Source organism: Hirundo rustica, chromosome 9 (genome assembly GCF_015227805.2).
Source record: "Hirundo rustica isolate bHirRus1 chromosome 9, bHirRus1.pri.v3, whole genome shotgun sequence".
Lineage (NCBI taxonomy): Eukaryota > Metazoa > Chordata > Aves > Passeriformes > Hirundinidae > Hirundo > Hirundo rustica.
In genome coordinates, this window is record NC_053458.1 from 19,537,122 (window position 1) to 19,552,503 (window position 15,382).

The 15,382-nt window shown below is 35.9% G+C and overlaps 1 long non-coding RNA gene across 1 annotated transcript in view; it reads left to right on the forward strand.

The window, feature by feature from the left end:
• The first annotated feature begins 4,100 nt into the window (after nucleotides 1-4,100).
• LOC131378610 (uncharacterized) overlaps nucleotides 4,101-15,382 on the forward strand; it is a 71,225-nt gene continuing 59,943 nt past the window's right edge. Inside the window, exons 1-2 of the long non-coding RNA XR_009208141.1 lie at nucleotides 4,101-4,242; nucleotides 6,827-6,911. This is a non-coding gene — a long non-coding RNA (uncharacterized LOC131378610). The remainder of the gene's footprint in view (nucleotides 4,243-6,826; nucleotides 6,912-15,382) is intronic.

The window sequence follows — 15,382 nt, forward strand, 5'->3', positions numbered from 1 at the left end:
CTTCTATTTCTTTTAAAACCCCATACTTCTTAGATGTGACATACCTTTCTGTTTGCTAGTTTAGGTAGAATTTAAGTAAAACTAAAATTATCATTCATGGGCAAAACTTTTCATGGAGAAAAGTCAATGAAATTACACTGGGAAAAACAAGATTGAAATTTAATGAACAACTGTTACAAACACATTTCTTATGCAAGTCCTACAGCACTTAATATTTGATATCTGCTGTAAACCAGTTATTAATGAAGCTTGGTAGAAATGTGATTTTAAAGTACTGAACTACCTGGGAGAAAAAAGCTATTTTGGTTAATTGTACCTTTGCGGTTGGAATTTACTGAAAAGCATGGCAATTTAACATGCACATAAAAATGGTTAGGTTTTCTGCACTCAGCAATGGTGTAGGAGTGATTTTCCATTTAAATGCAAAAATAATCAAGTATTTCTGAGATAACCTAAAGTTCGTAAAGTCAATAGCAGCAGGAACTAAAAACACTCCAAATCAATTTGCCTGAAACTGTCAGTCCAGTTTTCAACTTTTATTCCAACTCAGAACAACTAGAGTTCTAAAAAGTCCTAATAAAGATTTTCCTGGTTTTTATTTTATTAACATCTAAATCTATCTAAAATAAACAAAATTTGTATATTAGATATTCTCTGTTCTGTTTTGCAAGCTGGTTATTTGGAACTAAAGCAACTGTATTGAGAAAATCTTGGCCTAAAACTCAACAGGTGTTCCTTGGCCTTCAAGGCAAGGTGGTGTCTTGTCCTGCTAAGAAATGTGTAATGAACCATCGCCACTCTTTATTTTTTGTTTCTTTAAAAATAATTTTTGCAGGAAAAATGCTTTGAGAACCAGAAGGTGAAAGAAAAAATGCAGAAGTAAATGCATGTGTATTTGACAGGATTTTGTTACAATAAAAAGCAAAAAAAAAAATATCTACCTTGCTTTTTCCTGTTTCCAAAGGAATGGTGATGTTCTCTTTGATTTTAATCTTAGCAGTGATGCGAACACTGAATGTTTCTGGCAGTTGAGTTCTCTCTGTGACAGGTCTGTGGATTAAAACAGCCAATAGAGCAGGGAGGTGGGTTAGTTGACTTTTCTTTGCATGAATGCAATTTAAAAATACAGTGGTTTTCAAAATGTCATTTCCTGATTAGTGCCCAGTTATATTAACATCACTGTGGTGTGGACTTGCTGTTTCTACTGAATACAAATATATTAGGACTCGGTAAAATGGCAACTGTTTTATTGCAATTTAGTGAGTGTATGTATTGCAAAAAATTCAGTATGTTGCATGTGAGAAGTGAAAATGTAGATGCAGGTGGTATGAAATACAATAAAAATGATAACAGGAAGAATACCTGTATGTGTAATAGCTCTTATCACAGAACTAAGAAAATAAACACTGAAAATAAACATTGAAAATAAACACTGAAACCTGTGTTCAGCATAGCAGATCAGTAGAAAGATCCTTAGCTGACACTCACATGAAGCTCAGATGTCAGTGATTGTCACAGCTTTCATATGAAGAATAAATTACAATAAAGGTGTTGGTGGGTTGGTGGTTTTTTTTTTTTTTTTTTTTTTTTTTTAAGTTGTTTATCAGTGTTCATACCTCAATCAGCTGAAGCTACTTTGGTATTTCCTTTGGTAATGCATTTCTGGTAATTAAATTTCTGTGTTTATATCAAAATGACTAAAAGGAATTTTAGTAATTTTTAATTTATTTCTACTTGTCTGGAATCTAATAATGAAAATTAAAGTTTTGTCCTTCCTATTAAATATATGAGGCATAGATACAGGACAGGAGCTGCTATTTCTTTCAGGTATTTTTAAATGGAGTTGCTGTGGCATCATTCTGCTGGAGTTTTACAGAGGTCAGTATCTTCAGCCATTTTCAATGTCAGGGATGCTGAATTCTTTAAATTGGTGGCAGTGAACACCTACAGAAGTTGATTGCTGTTCACTGTTGGATGAGGAATCTGGAGAACATTTTGAACTATTTTGATTTATAGTGAAATTTGCAATCTGTTTTCTGAATTGTCATCATTCCAGAGTAAAAGTGGTACTTTGATGTCTCATGATATTCATCATCACACAGTGTAGGAAAACTAACTATATATCCTGATAAGAGAGAGATACATGGGGGAAGCTGTACAGTGCTTAAATTCTAGAGTATTCTACATTGAAATGTCCTATTGCTTTTCTGCTTAGAAACACTTTTTCCCTTGCTGCTCCCTTCACATGGGTTTCCTATATCACTTCCATGACAGAAGAAAATGTTATGGAGCCATGAGATAAAAGTACAAAAATTCTTAAATATTTTTTGTCCTCCTTTACCAGTCTGAAATAACAAGCAATGCAAGAGGAGGGAATTTAAAGTCTCCTTTTGGCACATTAACCCAGGATTTTACATTAATTTTAAGTAAGAGTTTATCATTTAGTTTACTCTTCCTACCGGCAGGTTGCTAGTCAGAGCTAAGTGCTCTGAGGTTTTAAGTTACTCCAGGTGCTCCTGCACCCCTCTGAGATGCCAGTCCCAACCAGAATGTGTCATTGCCCAGAGGGAGCTCTCACCACTGCTTGTGATGGGAGCCTTCAGAGCAGCCAGATTGCTTGATGCCTGATGTTAGATGAGATTAAATTTACCTGGGGAGTTCAAGTGAAGTCTTTAGTCAACCAGTTGTTTATAAGTGCTCTTTATACCTGAAAATTATTTTCAGGCATGAAATATACTTGAATAAACACTGCAGAAGTGTGTCTGTGTATGTATGTATGTATGTATGTATGTACGTATGTATGTATCTATCTATCCATCATCTATCTTTCTTTTGCTGGTGTACTTGGAAATTCCAGAAATTTCTCAAAGATTTATTTGCTGGGACCAATTATATATCCTGACATGTTAACCAGTATTGCTGTTGTATTTGTAGGACCATGTTGTTCTGAATATCAATACCTTACTCTCTCTTCCCACGAACATAATTCCATTATGTTGGAATTTTCCACCTCTCTGTGTAATGTAGTGGAGTTAGTAGAGTTTGTGAAGCCTTTTCATGGCTTTAGGGATGTTCAAATAACAGGAAAAGTTTATAAAGTTTATGATCCTAACTCTAAAGCCAGGCCTGTTTGTCAACGGTAATAGGTAATAAAAGTTTTCCAGCTTTCCGAAGGGAGGGATAGTTTTTCAAAAAATTGAAAAAGAAGATTTTATTGGGAAGTTTTTTTGGAGAGGTTAATAGTTAAATATGTTCAGATGCTTGAGAAATAGCTTTTATCCATCTTGGATGCCATGTTATGTGGAATGTAGTATATTATGTGCTTTAGTAGGCAGGAGATTAATTTTAAACACTTTTTAAATTAATTTGTCAGTTTTCCTGTTTGAATTTTGAATGTTACTGAAAGCAAAGGAAAAAAATAATTCTCCTGAAAAATTAAAAAGGTGTTTTTTTAACTTTTTATCTCACCTAAAACCGCAGCAGCTACACAGCAAGGGATGGTTACATAATAGCAATAACAACCAGCCTGAAGTTTTCCAAAGAATATGTTTTGCATGGTAGCTTTTCAATCTGCAAGATGAGATCTAAGATGTAATCTTTATGCATATCAACGCACAAATGCATGATGCATATGTTCGTATAAGCTCAGTTAAGAGACAGTAATTTTAGATTGTTCAGAAATGCTTTAATAAGACTGATTTTTTTCATGTTTTATATGAGTAAAGCCTACTGTCTGAAACAGCAAAATCTAAAAGTCTCACAGACTTTTAGAGAGAACCCCTTTTCTCTTGCTTCCCCCCTTCACTTGCTTTCCTGGGAATGTACGGTCATCTAGCCATGGCAAGGAAATGCTCACTCTGTGTCTTCCCAGTAATGGCAGCATCCCTGACAGCCTCTTACCTCAGAATCTGACACTTCTAAACACAATTCTTTATTTTCCTGAGTGAAATTCCCAAATCTTTGTTTAGACAGTCTTCTAACATCTGATGACCTTTCCATTTTCCCATAAGTGAAGTGGAACTCTTAAGATGATTATTCCTATTGTCAGAGATATTTTATTATTATTTCTAATATTTATGGTGTTTTTTTGCTGGAACGGGCTTTGTTCTGTTTAAAGAAATTACTGCATAAGTTCAAAAAGGAGCCATAGACCTGCTTACAACACAGAAATCCGGCACTACCAGTGATGCTCTGACAGTGAATATGAGAGTGGGAATTGCTAGAGCTGAAACCATAAATGAGGTAAACAGAGCAATGCAAATCTCAAGGGCTTCTGAAATATAGAGTATGCAAGGACGAATTTGAGAATGTGTATTACATTGCTGTTTCCTCTCACACCATCTACCAAGCATCTTTTTCCTCTCTTCAGCTTCTAAAAATCAATTTGATGTGACTGCCTCCAGTTTGAAATTAGCATGGTTTAATCTGGTACGGGAAAAATCTCTCTCCATGGAAAAGGCCCAAATGGGAAATCTAATGATAGCATATTCCCCAAGGAAAGCTGCCACCTTAGACAGTGTCCCTGGAGGAGGGAAAGGGAGCAGCTGCAATATTTTGTGTATGAAATGTGTGTGTGTGCACGTGTATGGTGACATGACTCAATGCTTTGTGACAGCTCATTTTATTCTGGGTTCTTCACATGACAGATGAAATGATTTCTGTAATTATTCTTAGGTATAAGACCCAGAGTCAGTTCTGTTAATACTTGGACTGTTTGGCATGAAATACATTTAGGTATATCATTTAAACATCCCTCTGGAAAAAAAAGCTCTGGAAATCACAAGTGATTGAGTGGATGAGCTGCTACTGTATTGCTTCTAGGCCCAGTAAAAAAGAAAGTCTAAGGGTCTGATTTTCATTTCAAGTGTTTCATTTGAGGTGAAGTTTCATCCCGAGGTTTACATAACTAGACTAGCTTTTCTTGTAGTTGAATTAGCTCTTGTTTTACTTCTAAGTTAAATTAAGATCATTACAATTTTCGCTAAGGAGTAGGAAAAGTTTAAATACATCCTTTCTTTATAACAAAAATGTACATTAACCAGTGATAAAATACTACTTGCCATTGCAAGACTTTATCACTACCTAGGATTAGAAATAGATCAATTATATAATTTGACATACTGCTAAGGAAATTATTGTACATGTATCTATGCCTTATTTTTAAAAAAATTGATGGGCTTGTAATTTAATATGAATGTAGAATATTTTAAAAATGCATACTACATTTAATAAACAAAGTAAGAAAAATGTATGTAATCCCCTAAAACTTGAAGAGGATTTGTTACATCTGTATTTGTTGTGCAGCAATAATGCAATTCTTATTATTCATTTAGAGAAAATACTGTTTAAGTTTGGTGAAAATTATTTTCTCTCTCTGAACTTTCAGTGTGACTGTCATGCATTTTTAGGTTTCAAGCTGGGCTGGTTTGCTTTCATTTAGGATTAAGTCAGTTGCTGTGTTTCCAGGATTACTGAAAGGTCGAACCTACTTCAATGATATATAGGGTCTACAGAATAATAGTTTTGCAACTTTTATGATTAAGAGAGAGGGAATATGTTCAGAAAAATTCACCTAAATCATCTATCAAACATGCCAGCGCAGCTAGTGGCTTTATTTATCAGGAAAGCAGGAAGAGATGGAAGGGCGTGAGGGGAGCTTTTATTGATTGCTTTCTGGGAAAATTATTCTATGAGTTACTTTTGCAAAGAATGTAATTTGCCTGGGGTATAGCAGGAATAGCAGGAAAGCTCTGGGAGAAATAGTTCCCTGATTGATTTTTTTCAATATGAAATGATGGTCTTCTCTCAGAACCAGAACTATATCAGTTCCACAAATATCACTGGAGATGGGTATAACTTCATGTGCTTGATAATGCTACAGGTAACTTTTGAAAGATCTACTGGAAGGAAAAAGTGGAAATTGGGAAGAAGAGAGATTTTTACTTCTCAATGAAGTGTTTGTGTAATAACAAAGAAGGCAAATAATTAATTGTGGGATGTAACGCCCTGACTGACTTACAAGGCTAGTATCTTTCCCATTTCTGTCATGAAAGCCTTGAAAATATACTAGTGCAGGTTATGATAATTTTCACCTGTCCTGTAATATTTACAGTACAGTATTTTAAGATCTGAAGCCAAAAGCATTATCATCCTTAAAACTGAAACTGGGACTTGTACAACTCCATCAGTTTTTCCACATCAAATTCTATGTGCCAATCTGTGATTCAGATATAGGCTCATATCCCACAGGTGAAAGCAGATTAAAATTTAAAAACACAATATTTTTGCAGTTTAGAAATTGTATTATTTTATTCATTTGTGTAATATTTACCATTTTACAGTATTACAGGTATCTGATAAGTGAATTGAACTTGAAATTTATTTAAATGTTTGTGGAAAACTAGTCTTTTATAATTAGGGAAGAAAAGCAATATTTAAGAAGATAAAACACAAAAAGGAAAAAGAACTCAGTGTCCCTGCATGTGACAGGTGGAAGGTCGAAAGTCTGAGGAAATTGGATGTCTCTCAGTTACCATCAATCCTCATTTCTCACTATCACACTGCAGAAAACCAGTTAATTTTTTCTCAGCTGCAGTGTGTTCAGCCACACACTGACATTTCACATTGGCATTAATGTACAATATTTGTAAAACAATCTTGTTGTTGGAAAACGTTGCTCCAGTAGTCAAAGTGATGGAGTCATGTTCTGAATTTAATTTTGATACACTGTATTGTTTCTTAGGGCAATTGCAGGCTGCATACATATTTTGGTGTTCAAAAACCAGGAATATATTTACAAGAGGTGAATTGTTTTGTCTTCCTCCAGACTAAGAAGAGACCCATGTAATTGGAAGTTCACAAAGACAGCGATCAACAAACCAGCAGAATTATCGATGAAGAACTGTTCTCTGGTGAGTAAACTGAAGCTTTCATACTCTAGGCTTCTTGGGTGAAGATTCTGTGGCACATACCTCAAATAAGTAAAAATGACAAAGTATCAGTAATTGGTTGAAACCTCAAGGGGTTGCTCTTACAAAAATAGTACTAAAAATGAAATAGTTATTACTGTTTCACTACTTTAGCTGAAGTATTTTGTTGTACTTCAGACTTTTATTTTTCTTCTGGTTTGATCAATATTCTCACATTTTCCTGTCATTTTGACATCTAATACTATACATTGTCGTTTCCTCCAACAGTTTCTGTAGCTGATACCATGAAGCACTTTTGATTGCTAAAAAATCTCCTAATCCTTGACAAGCTTGTATCTGAACATTACATTGGTGCTGTAGTTGCAGTTAAGTAGTGTGGAGTGGCACTTTAGGCATTGACTTGTAGGGACCTCACTGTTTTCGTCTGTTCTGGTCACAGTCAGCAAAGAGATAAAGCCCATTTTTGCCAAATTGGATCAGTTCTCGCTGAAGACTGTAATGTTGCTGGCATGAGGATGCTCCTTGGTGCAGCCCCTGGCCAAACAGCTGAGAGAGAATTGCAGCAGGCAGAACAGGAATCTTCCCGCAGGGCTGAGCCCTTGGTGACAGCTGGTAATGCAAGACATTTCCTGAGCTGTGTGCAGGGCTTCTAGCAGTGCTCCTTTGCTCTCCTGATGTGCCCAGTCACCACTCTTCTAGAAAGCAAACCCAAGTATCTATAAGTGATTGTGAAAATACTGAGCTTTGTTCCTGTGAATTTAGTCTTTTTCGGGGGCTGACTGTGCAAAGGAATAAATAAAAAGGAAACTAAAATTTAGAAACCTTTTTTTCAGAATTGTCTCTTAGAATGTTTTACTGAAGCCTCAAGGAGTGACATAGCTGAGTTCGTTTAGTGGAGAAAATGAAATAATCTGAAAATTATTTGGCATGCAGATACCCCATTTTATAGCTGAGAAATTATTTTAAAGATATCTTGATAGTTGCTGAGAAAAACCCCACAAATTCCAGTGAGATTTCCATGCTTAAATCCTTCTGAACCAATATACTGGTCAGTAGCAAGAAAATGATGGCTGGAAAAACTGCTGGCCAAGTGAAGACATTTTCCTAATTCTCCTTCAAAAGAAAGCAAGGTTGGAGCTGCAGTGGTTTTCTAGAACATAAAGAACTTGTCTTAATGGATTAGCCCCACTCTTTTGTGTGGCTTTTCTCCCTTGTTACTGTGCAGGAAAATGTGTTTGCTATGCAGAAGCATTGAGTGACTACCTCCTCCCCCAGGGAAAAACAAAAAGACTTCACAGCAAAGTAGATTTTGCTCCTTAGTAATTATAATGAACCACAGCAAGCTTGTCAGTAAAAATTATGTATATACATATCCACATACGTATATGTATAACAGGCACATCTTTGTTCTGTGTGTATAATATTTTTATTTGCTATACATATGTATATGTTTGTGTTATATGTTTATATTATGTATATGTTTAGTAAATGCATGTGTATTTATATGTACGTGGCCTTTTGCTCTGTGGAAGAAATAGAAGATAGTGCTATTGCTTCCCATATGTGTCTCATGGGAAGCATCACTTAGCATAATAGCTGTTGGTAATGACTCTTTTCAATGTTTTCTCACTTCTTCAAGCTAAGGTAAGACTGCTGTTAGAGCTATTACATTCTTTAGATCTATTACTTTCTTTCCTCTGTTCTTTATTTTCTGCTCAAAGTTTGTTGACCCATCCAAAAAGCCTTTAGCTGGTACTTGCTGAATGCATTTGCACACAGTTCAAAGGGGTTTGTGTTTCTCTGGCAATGGTGCCTAAAATGAAGAGATCCAGCACACCTTGTGATTGAGCACTCTGCCAGCATAACAGATGGATGTGATTTCTGGCAGCCAAGAAGCCTTATGAAATATCAGTGTCAAATGGTTAGAGACAGCATTTTTAAATCAAAAATACATGTTAGATGCTCTGGGCTTATGCACATGGCAGAGCATAGTCTAAATGGGTTGAGTAAGTTATTTTAAATTTTAAACTATAATTCTTCAGTGTACAGTTTGAGCGTTAGTTGCATAACTTTCTGCTGTTATATTTCTGTGTCTTCAAGAGCTATATTTACTTTGCCCTAAAAAAAATTTGTGTTAGCAATAAGTTCAAAGGACTAATACCTGTGCTGGCTTCTTAGACTGTATGTGATGCAATATGATATCAGTATCGTGTCATCTATCCTGATCCCTTGCACACATCTAGATCATATGGAATTCATTGCAGGCATTAATTTACTTTTCTCTTTTAACATCACATATTGCTGCATTTTCACATTGTTTTAGCTTTTATTTTAGCCAATTTAAATATGCTGAGGTAGGGTGACATTTTTGAGATATAACTGACATACTACTCTTTTTCCTCCTTTTCTGTTCCACATGGAGAGTAAATATTTACAGGTAGAAAACAGGGTCAGTTAGGTATTTAGGAGATCTCACTGGATGCTTGTCTGTATCCCTTAGTTCATAATTACCTTGGAAATGAACCAATTAAATAGTTACACCGTACTGATTTTTATTAGGGTTTTGTGACCCAAAATCAATTAAGTGCTTTAAGACATTTACTCTAAATAATAAACAGTAGAATTCCTTTTTTGAAAATTATTTGGTTATCTTGTTGAGTATGAAATCCATATTCAAAATACTTGGGATCCTCTGGTTTATTATACTGCTCAGCGTATAATCCCATAAAACCTGCCTTATTGTTTACATATATTTCTGTTAATTTCATTGTAAGAGAGCTTTCTGTATCAGAAGGTGAGGGGTGTGATGGTATCTGGAAACTTGTGGTGTGTAATTTACCATCACGTAGTGTTCACATCCAGATAAATGAAAGACAGAATATTTTCATGAGGAAATAGAAACAAAGTATTCTAAAAAGAAGACTCTCAGCTTATAAAATCACTGTAATGTGATAAATTAGCACATTAAATCTGACCCCATAAATCAATTTTAAGCTAAACACAGATAGTTCTACTTCATATTTAAAATTAATTTCTGAGGATATCTTTTAAAAACTGTGGTAGTTTCATTTCAGAAACTATCAGTATTATCCTCTGAAATCCAAAGCATATTAAAGAGATAGGCAAGCCAGCAGATAGCAGGTTGAAAAGTCATTGAAAACAGGCAGTTACATATTCTTATCATGAATGTGCTGAAATTACAATAGAGAATGTCATGAGGAATTTAATGGAATTTCCTTCGTCTTAAGGTTAAGAAGGCTTCTGAGTTTGCATTTATTCTGGTTCTCAAGTACACTTAGGATGCCTGGAGATGGGAAATCACAAGTGCTTAAGACTACATGAATATAAAGTACGAAGAGAGATGGAATAATTTATAATGCAGTGTTGATGTTTCTGATTTTAAAACACCATCATGTCAACCCCATTATTTTCTCCATCATATTAAAAAGAAGATACATGTATTACTCCACAAGAGAGTTTTACTTTAATTCAGGTTTCACATTATGCTTTGCTCATTCTGCAGCTACCTAGATATTTTCGTGCCAGATAATGATAATTAAATTATACACTGGATTAAAGTGTATAGTCATAATTTTAAAAAATGCTAGATATTATGGTCATCCAAAGTGGCAGATTCTAAGATGACGTAGAAAAACTTCACCAGTGTCCATGTGGTCATGCATATATATAAGATTCTTGCCTATTCTGTAAAGTAAGTCCAAATATAGGATGTTTTTATATTAGACTTGAACCATAAAGCCCCCACATAATTTTTAGTAATGTTTTTGTTATTAGAGGCTCAGCCTGTCCCTCTTCTTCAAATATATAGAGAATTAGAGTTTGGTGTGGGAACAGGAGAGATCACCCTCAAACTGAGAAAGTGGTGCCAATACATGCCAGTGTGGTCATCTATACCCTAAGGGTACTGGGGAGGGCCATTACTGGGAAGAAAATTCATCCTCTGTGTTTCCAGGCCTGACTCCCACTACTAAACATAGGCACTTGCACTGAGAGCTATTATAAGGTATTGAACAGTTCCAAAAGCCAGGCCAGCCTGTGACTGCACACTCCAGGAGCAGTATGCCTGCTGATGCAATTGTAAGAATCTTCCAGGATGTCAAGGGAAGGCTTTCAGACTTGTTCCTTGCCAAATGCCTTCAAAGGAGTTTTTGCAGTGAAGCACATCTACTGCATTTTAGCTCTCACTCTTTTCACTGCTGGCCAATGTGCGCACTATTTTCAGATGTGCTGTCACAGCATATGCTCCCTCTCTGACTGACATAATTTGATTTGATTTCTAGAGAAGCAGCAGAACAGAGCAGGTTGAAATGGTGTTCTTTTTGGAAGAGGCAGAGCAGGGTGTCAGTGCTCTGTAGGATGCTGTCTTTCTAATGAAAGTAAAAGGGTTTAATTTTTCCCTTCTCCCATAATAAAACACAGTTCAAGTTAGAAAATAATTCAGATTAGTTTATGAATTTTTCTACACTGCTTTTAGGGGTGGATGAAAATGTTCTGATTCTAGTTGAAAGGTTGAAGCTGCATCAGCAGAGATTAAAATGCTGAGATGCATATTTTAATTCATAGTACTGACAGATGAAGTGAAGTAAGGAAGTGCTGGTGTAAATTAATGCAATATATATATAATGTTTATACATTAACACACACACACACACACACACACACACACACATATATATATATATATAAATCATAACACATGAACTGCAAATACAAATGAGCTAGAATAAGATGTGGATTCAGAAAGAGGCTATTAACACGAGTCTGAGACCTGAAGCTGGCATGTGCCACTTGAAAACAGCCTTTTATATTGAGGGGGGGGAAGTAGTACTAAACTGTGGATAAGTGATTAGAGCAGGGTTTTTGTTAAGGTTCAGATGGCAGTCATCGAGTTGGAGAAAAGTTTACTTAAAAATGGCTTGGTGCTGATGGTGAGGGGGCACTGTCTGGGGCTGGGGATGGTACAGAGGAAGGATGACATGTCCAGCCTGCCCAGCTTGATTGCTGGTGTTAGCACTGACTACAGACTGCTGGTGAGGCAGGTTGTGGGTGCTGGACAATGAGAGGCCACAAGGTACTTCACTGCCTTTGGCAGTCATTCATCAAGGTGATGAATAGCTGTCTTGCACAGGGCTGTGTATTCTTTGTTAAATGAAGATATGACTGCTCAGACATACACACCATGCATAGCAGCTGTTTTGGCAGTTATAGAAATTAAACACGCCCAACTGTGATTCACTACATGTAATATTAAGTTAACCACTTTTTTAATTAATAGGTTTGTAAAAAGAAAAAGAGGCAAAAGGCTGTAGAGCTGGGTGCTGCTATAAAAAGGAGACTGTGAAAGTAAAGAAAATATGAAGAAACCAGAGGAGATAGAAATCAGAGATGACTGTGTTTACTCCTTCCTATTTGAAACAACTTGCTTTTTAGGGCTCAAATTTTGTAAATCATATTAGCATCTCCTTAACTTTTATCACCTTAATGGTCCCTTTGATTTCAGTGTATTTACATGGGTGAAGTTAGAGATGTACAAGAATCTGCAGAAAGTACAATAAAGATAGGCAGGGTGGTAATATATTTATACTCTTTCACCCAGTTATACTCTAATGCTGTGTGCCAAAATCCAAATGAAATAACACACAGAACACTATGGTAGTGATAAGCATTCTAATTCTTAAGTTTCCCACTGGGATTTAAATTAGAATCTGTTTTGCAGACATCAAGAAGGCAAGTCAAGTCTTGCTGTAATTGCACTGGCTCTGATTTGTTTCCTAAACCACCTGTTTCTCTGGTTGTGCATATTTTAGGAAATAAAGCTTATGTTAGATGGGAAATGATCTGAAATCTTACAAAATATCCTCTGTATCTGTAAACATTTAGGACAAAGACAAATTAATTGTTTTGAAAAAACACAAGTACAGCAGGAAAGATGTATAGATTGGACAGGGCTTTTTCACTGGGAAATCTATCACATATTTAGATGAGTTTTCCTGTAACTTACTAACTACTTTTATTTCAACGATTACTACATGCTTTTGTTCAGCAAAGGCTGTATCTTCCCTTCTGGCCATTGCTGCACTTTCAGCTTCCATCAGTGGAAGCTCTGCTCTGTGTTCCAAATCTACTCTGCTTTAGCATTTACCAAAAGCTTGGCAGTGGTGGTGGTTCAGGAGGAGAGATCACTGCTTGGCTCTGAGGCCGTGAACTCTCTATGGCACTCCAAGAGATAATGCAATCCAGAGTACTTGATCCCTACCTGTCCATGGTCTCTATCTCCTCCCCTCTTGAATCTACGTCCTGATTTCCAGAGAAAATAAGTCTGTACATCAAGGCCAGACTGAAGTCATGTCCTTCACACTGGGAGCAGCCCCTAGTGTGCATCTGCAGGTGACTTTCTAAATGTTCCTGTCTTTGTTGGTAGGGGTTACATCTCACTTTTCACCCTCTTGGGATTGATAGAAGAACCTGAAATCAAGTTTTAATGTGATAACTATGATACTTTAGTAACTAACTATGATTCAGGTTATTTTTTCAGTTTTGACCAAAGATGTTCATCTTCTTAGCATGTGGTTCTTGAGGATGCCTTACCCATAATGATGGGATAGAGAAAAAGGAGTGAGGGAAAGGCTGAGGAACTGTTTAAATCTGTTGAATTTTCCCCTCAAATAGTGGTACATACCTCGTAGTGGTACAGTGAAAAATTAGAGGAACCAAACCCAGGAAATTAACATTTTAGAAATGTTTCTAAGCATGTCTAATCCTTTCAGATCCCTTGGAACAGCATTATAAAAGTGAATTCAAACTAGGAACAGCTTATGAAAATTAATTCAAGCTAGGCATATATGTGAAAAGCTGCTGAGCAATGCTACTGAGTTACATTCAGGTATTCAGGTCCTTGGAGACCTGTACAGTGAGCAGCTGATGTTTTCTTCTGGTTTGAGTAACTTCAGTGTTGAATTAAACTCCAGTAGAGATTTTAGGATCCTTTGGGAACTGGGCTCCAAGTTTTCATGCAAAGATTGCTTTTCTTGAACCTTGCACCATTTTTTTCATGTATCCTCTTCTAATGCAGTGACTCAAATTTGGAAGACTACTCCAATTAAAATAATAATTTAAAAAAAATAGTAATATCAATGCCAGTAAGGTCAGTGGGATCAACATCATTCTGGGTAGTATTTTAGAATAATTTTCACTACAGTTTTATTCATAGTATTGTGAAATCTATGAGAGTTCTATTTTTAGCTTCATTGGGTGGTAAACCTCAGCCTATGACCCTCTGCCTCAGCTGTGATAAAGACATCTGAATCCAAATAATTCCTGCAGCTGCAGTTATGTATTGAGGATTTTTGTGTTGATACTTCTGAGTTATTGCATCTTTATTTGAAAGAGAAATAGAGACTTTTAAAATCATACTGTTAATTTAAAATAATGCAAAGAGTTGTCCTACCACATTGATTTTGAAGAAGAAAACAAAATATGCTGGTTAGTACTGAAGAGTGGATAAGAGTCAATAACACACACCTCCCCATTAATTTTTAATTCTTAAGACTGAGCCTTAAATTGTAGCTTTTCTCTTCAAGATCTCCTGGAGAGTGTTTGCTGAGGAAATTAAATTCTTGCCTTCTCCTAAGGGCCTCTCTCTTTTATCGGTATGGGGAAGAGTTTGGAGACTAACTTACGCCCACATCCTTCACTTGTGAAATATTTTATCACAACTGGGCTGGTCAGAAGTGATGCCCAGGTTAAGTTAGAACAATTAAATAGCAAAGCATGGATCTTTCAGATTATACTTTCCTTTAATTTGTGTTATTTCATTGTGTGGGTTTAACACTCATGATTATTTTATATAGTGTTTCTTTATGGTAAAGCATGATCTTTCTAAGCACATCTAAAAGAAATGCCTGTACATTCCAGTCTAATTTACAAAAAAACCCAAACAAAAACAAAAACAAAAACAACAACAACAAAAAAACACCCACCAAAAAACCCCACAACAGTTCTCCTAAGTAGGAAATACTCCTATTGAGGAACAAACTATTTTACTACTTTTAGGAGTGCTTCTCTGAAACATTGAGTTCAGCAGGGTGTATATACTTTAAACCTTTGAATTTTCAGTGTTGTTCGTGATATATTGTATATGTCATAGGTCGGTAATATGGTAATATTTCTCACTGCTGTTTAGATGCTTTCATTGAGTGATGTGAATTGATGTCTAATTCCGACTCTTGATAACATTGTTCAGTCATTATTTAGTGCTGTGAGATGTGGAGAACAAGCTGATTTATGCAAAGGAGAGGCCTGTGGGATTAAGTATGTTTTAAGCAGAGCTTAAGTCTTATGCTGGACTGCAGCATGTGAGTGGATGTCATATTGATAAATGCAATCATTACAAAAAAAAAGAAACCTTTTTATGCTAGAAAGTCTTTAATCAA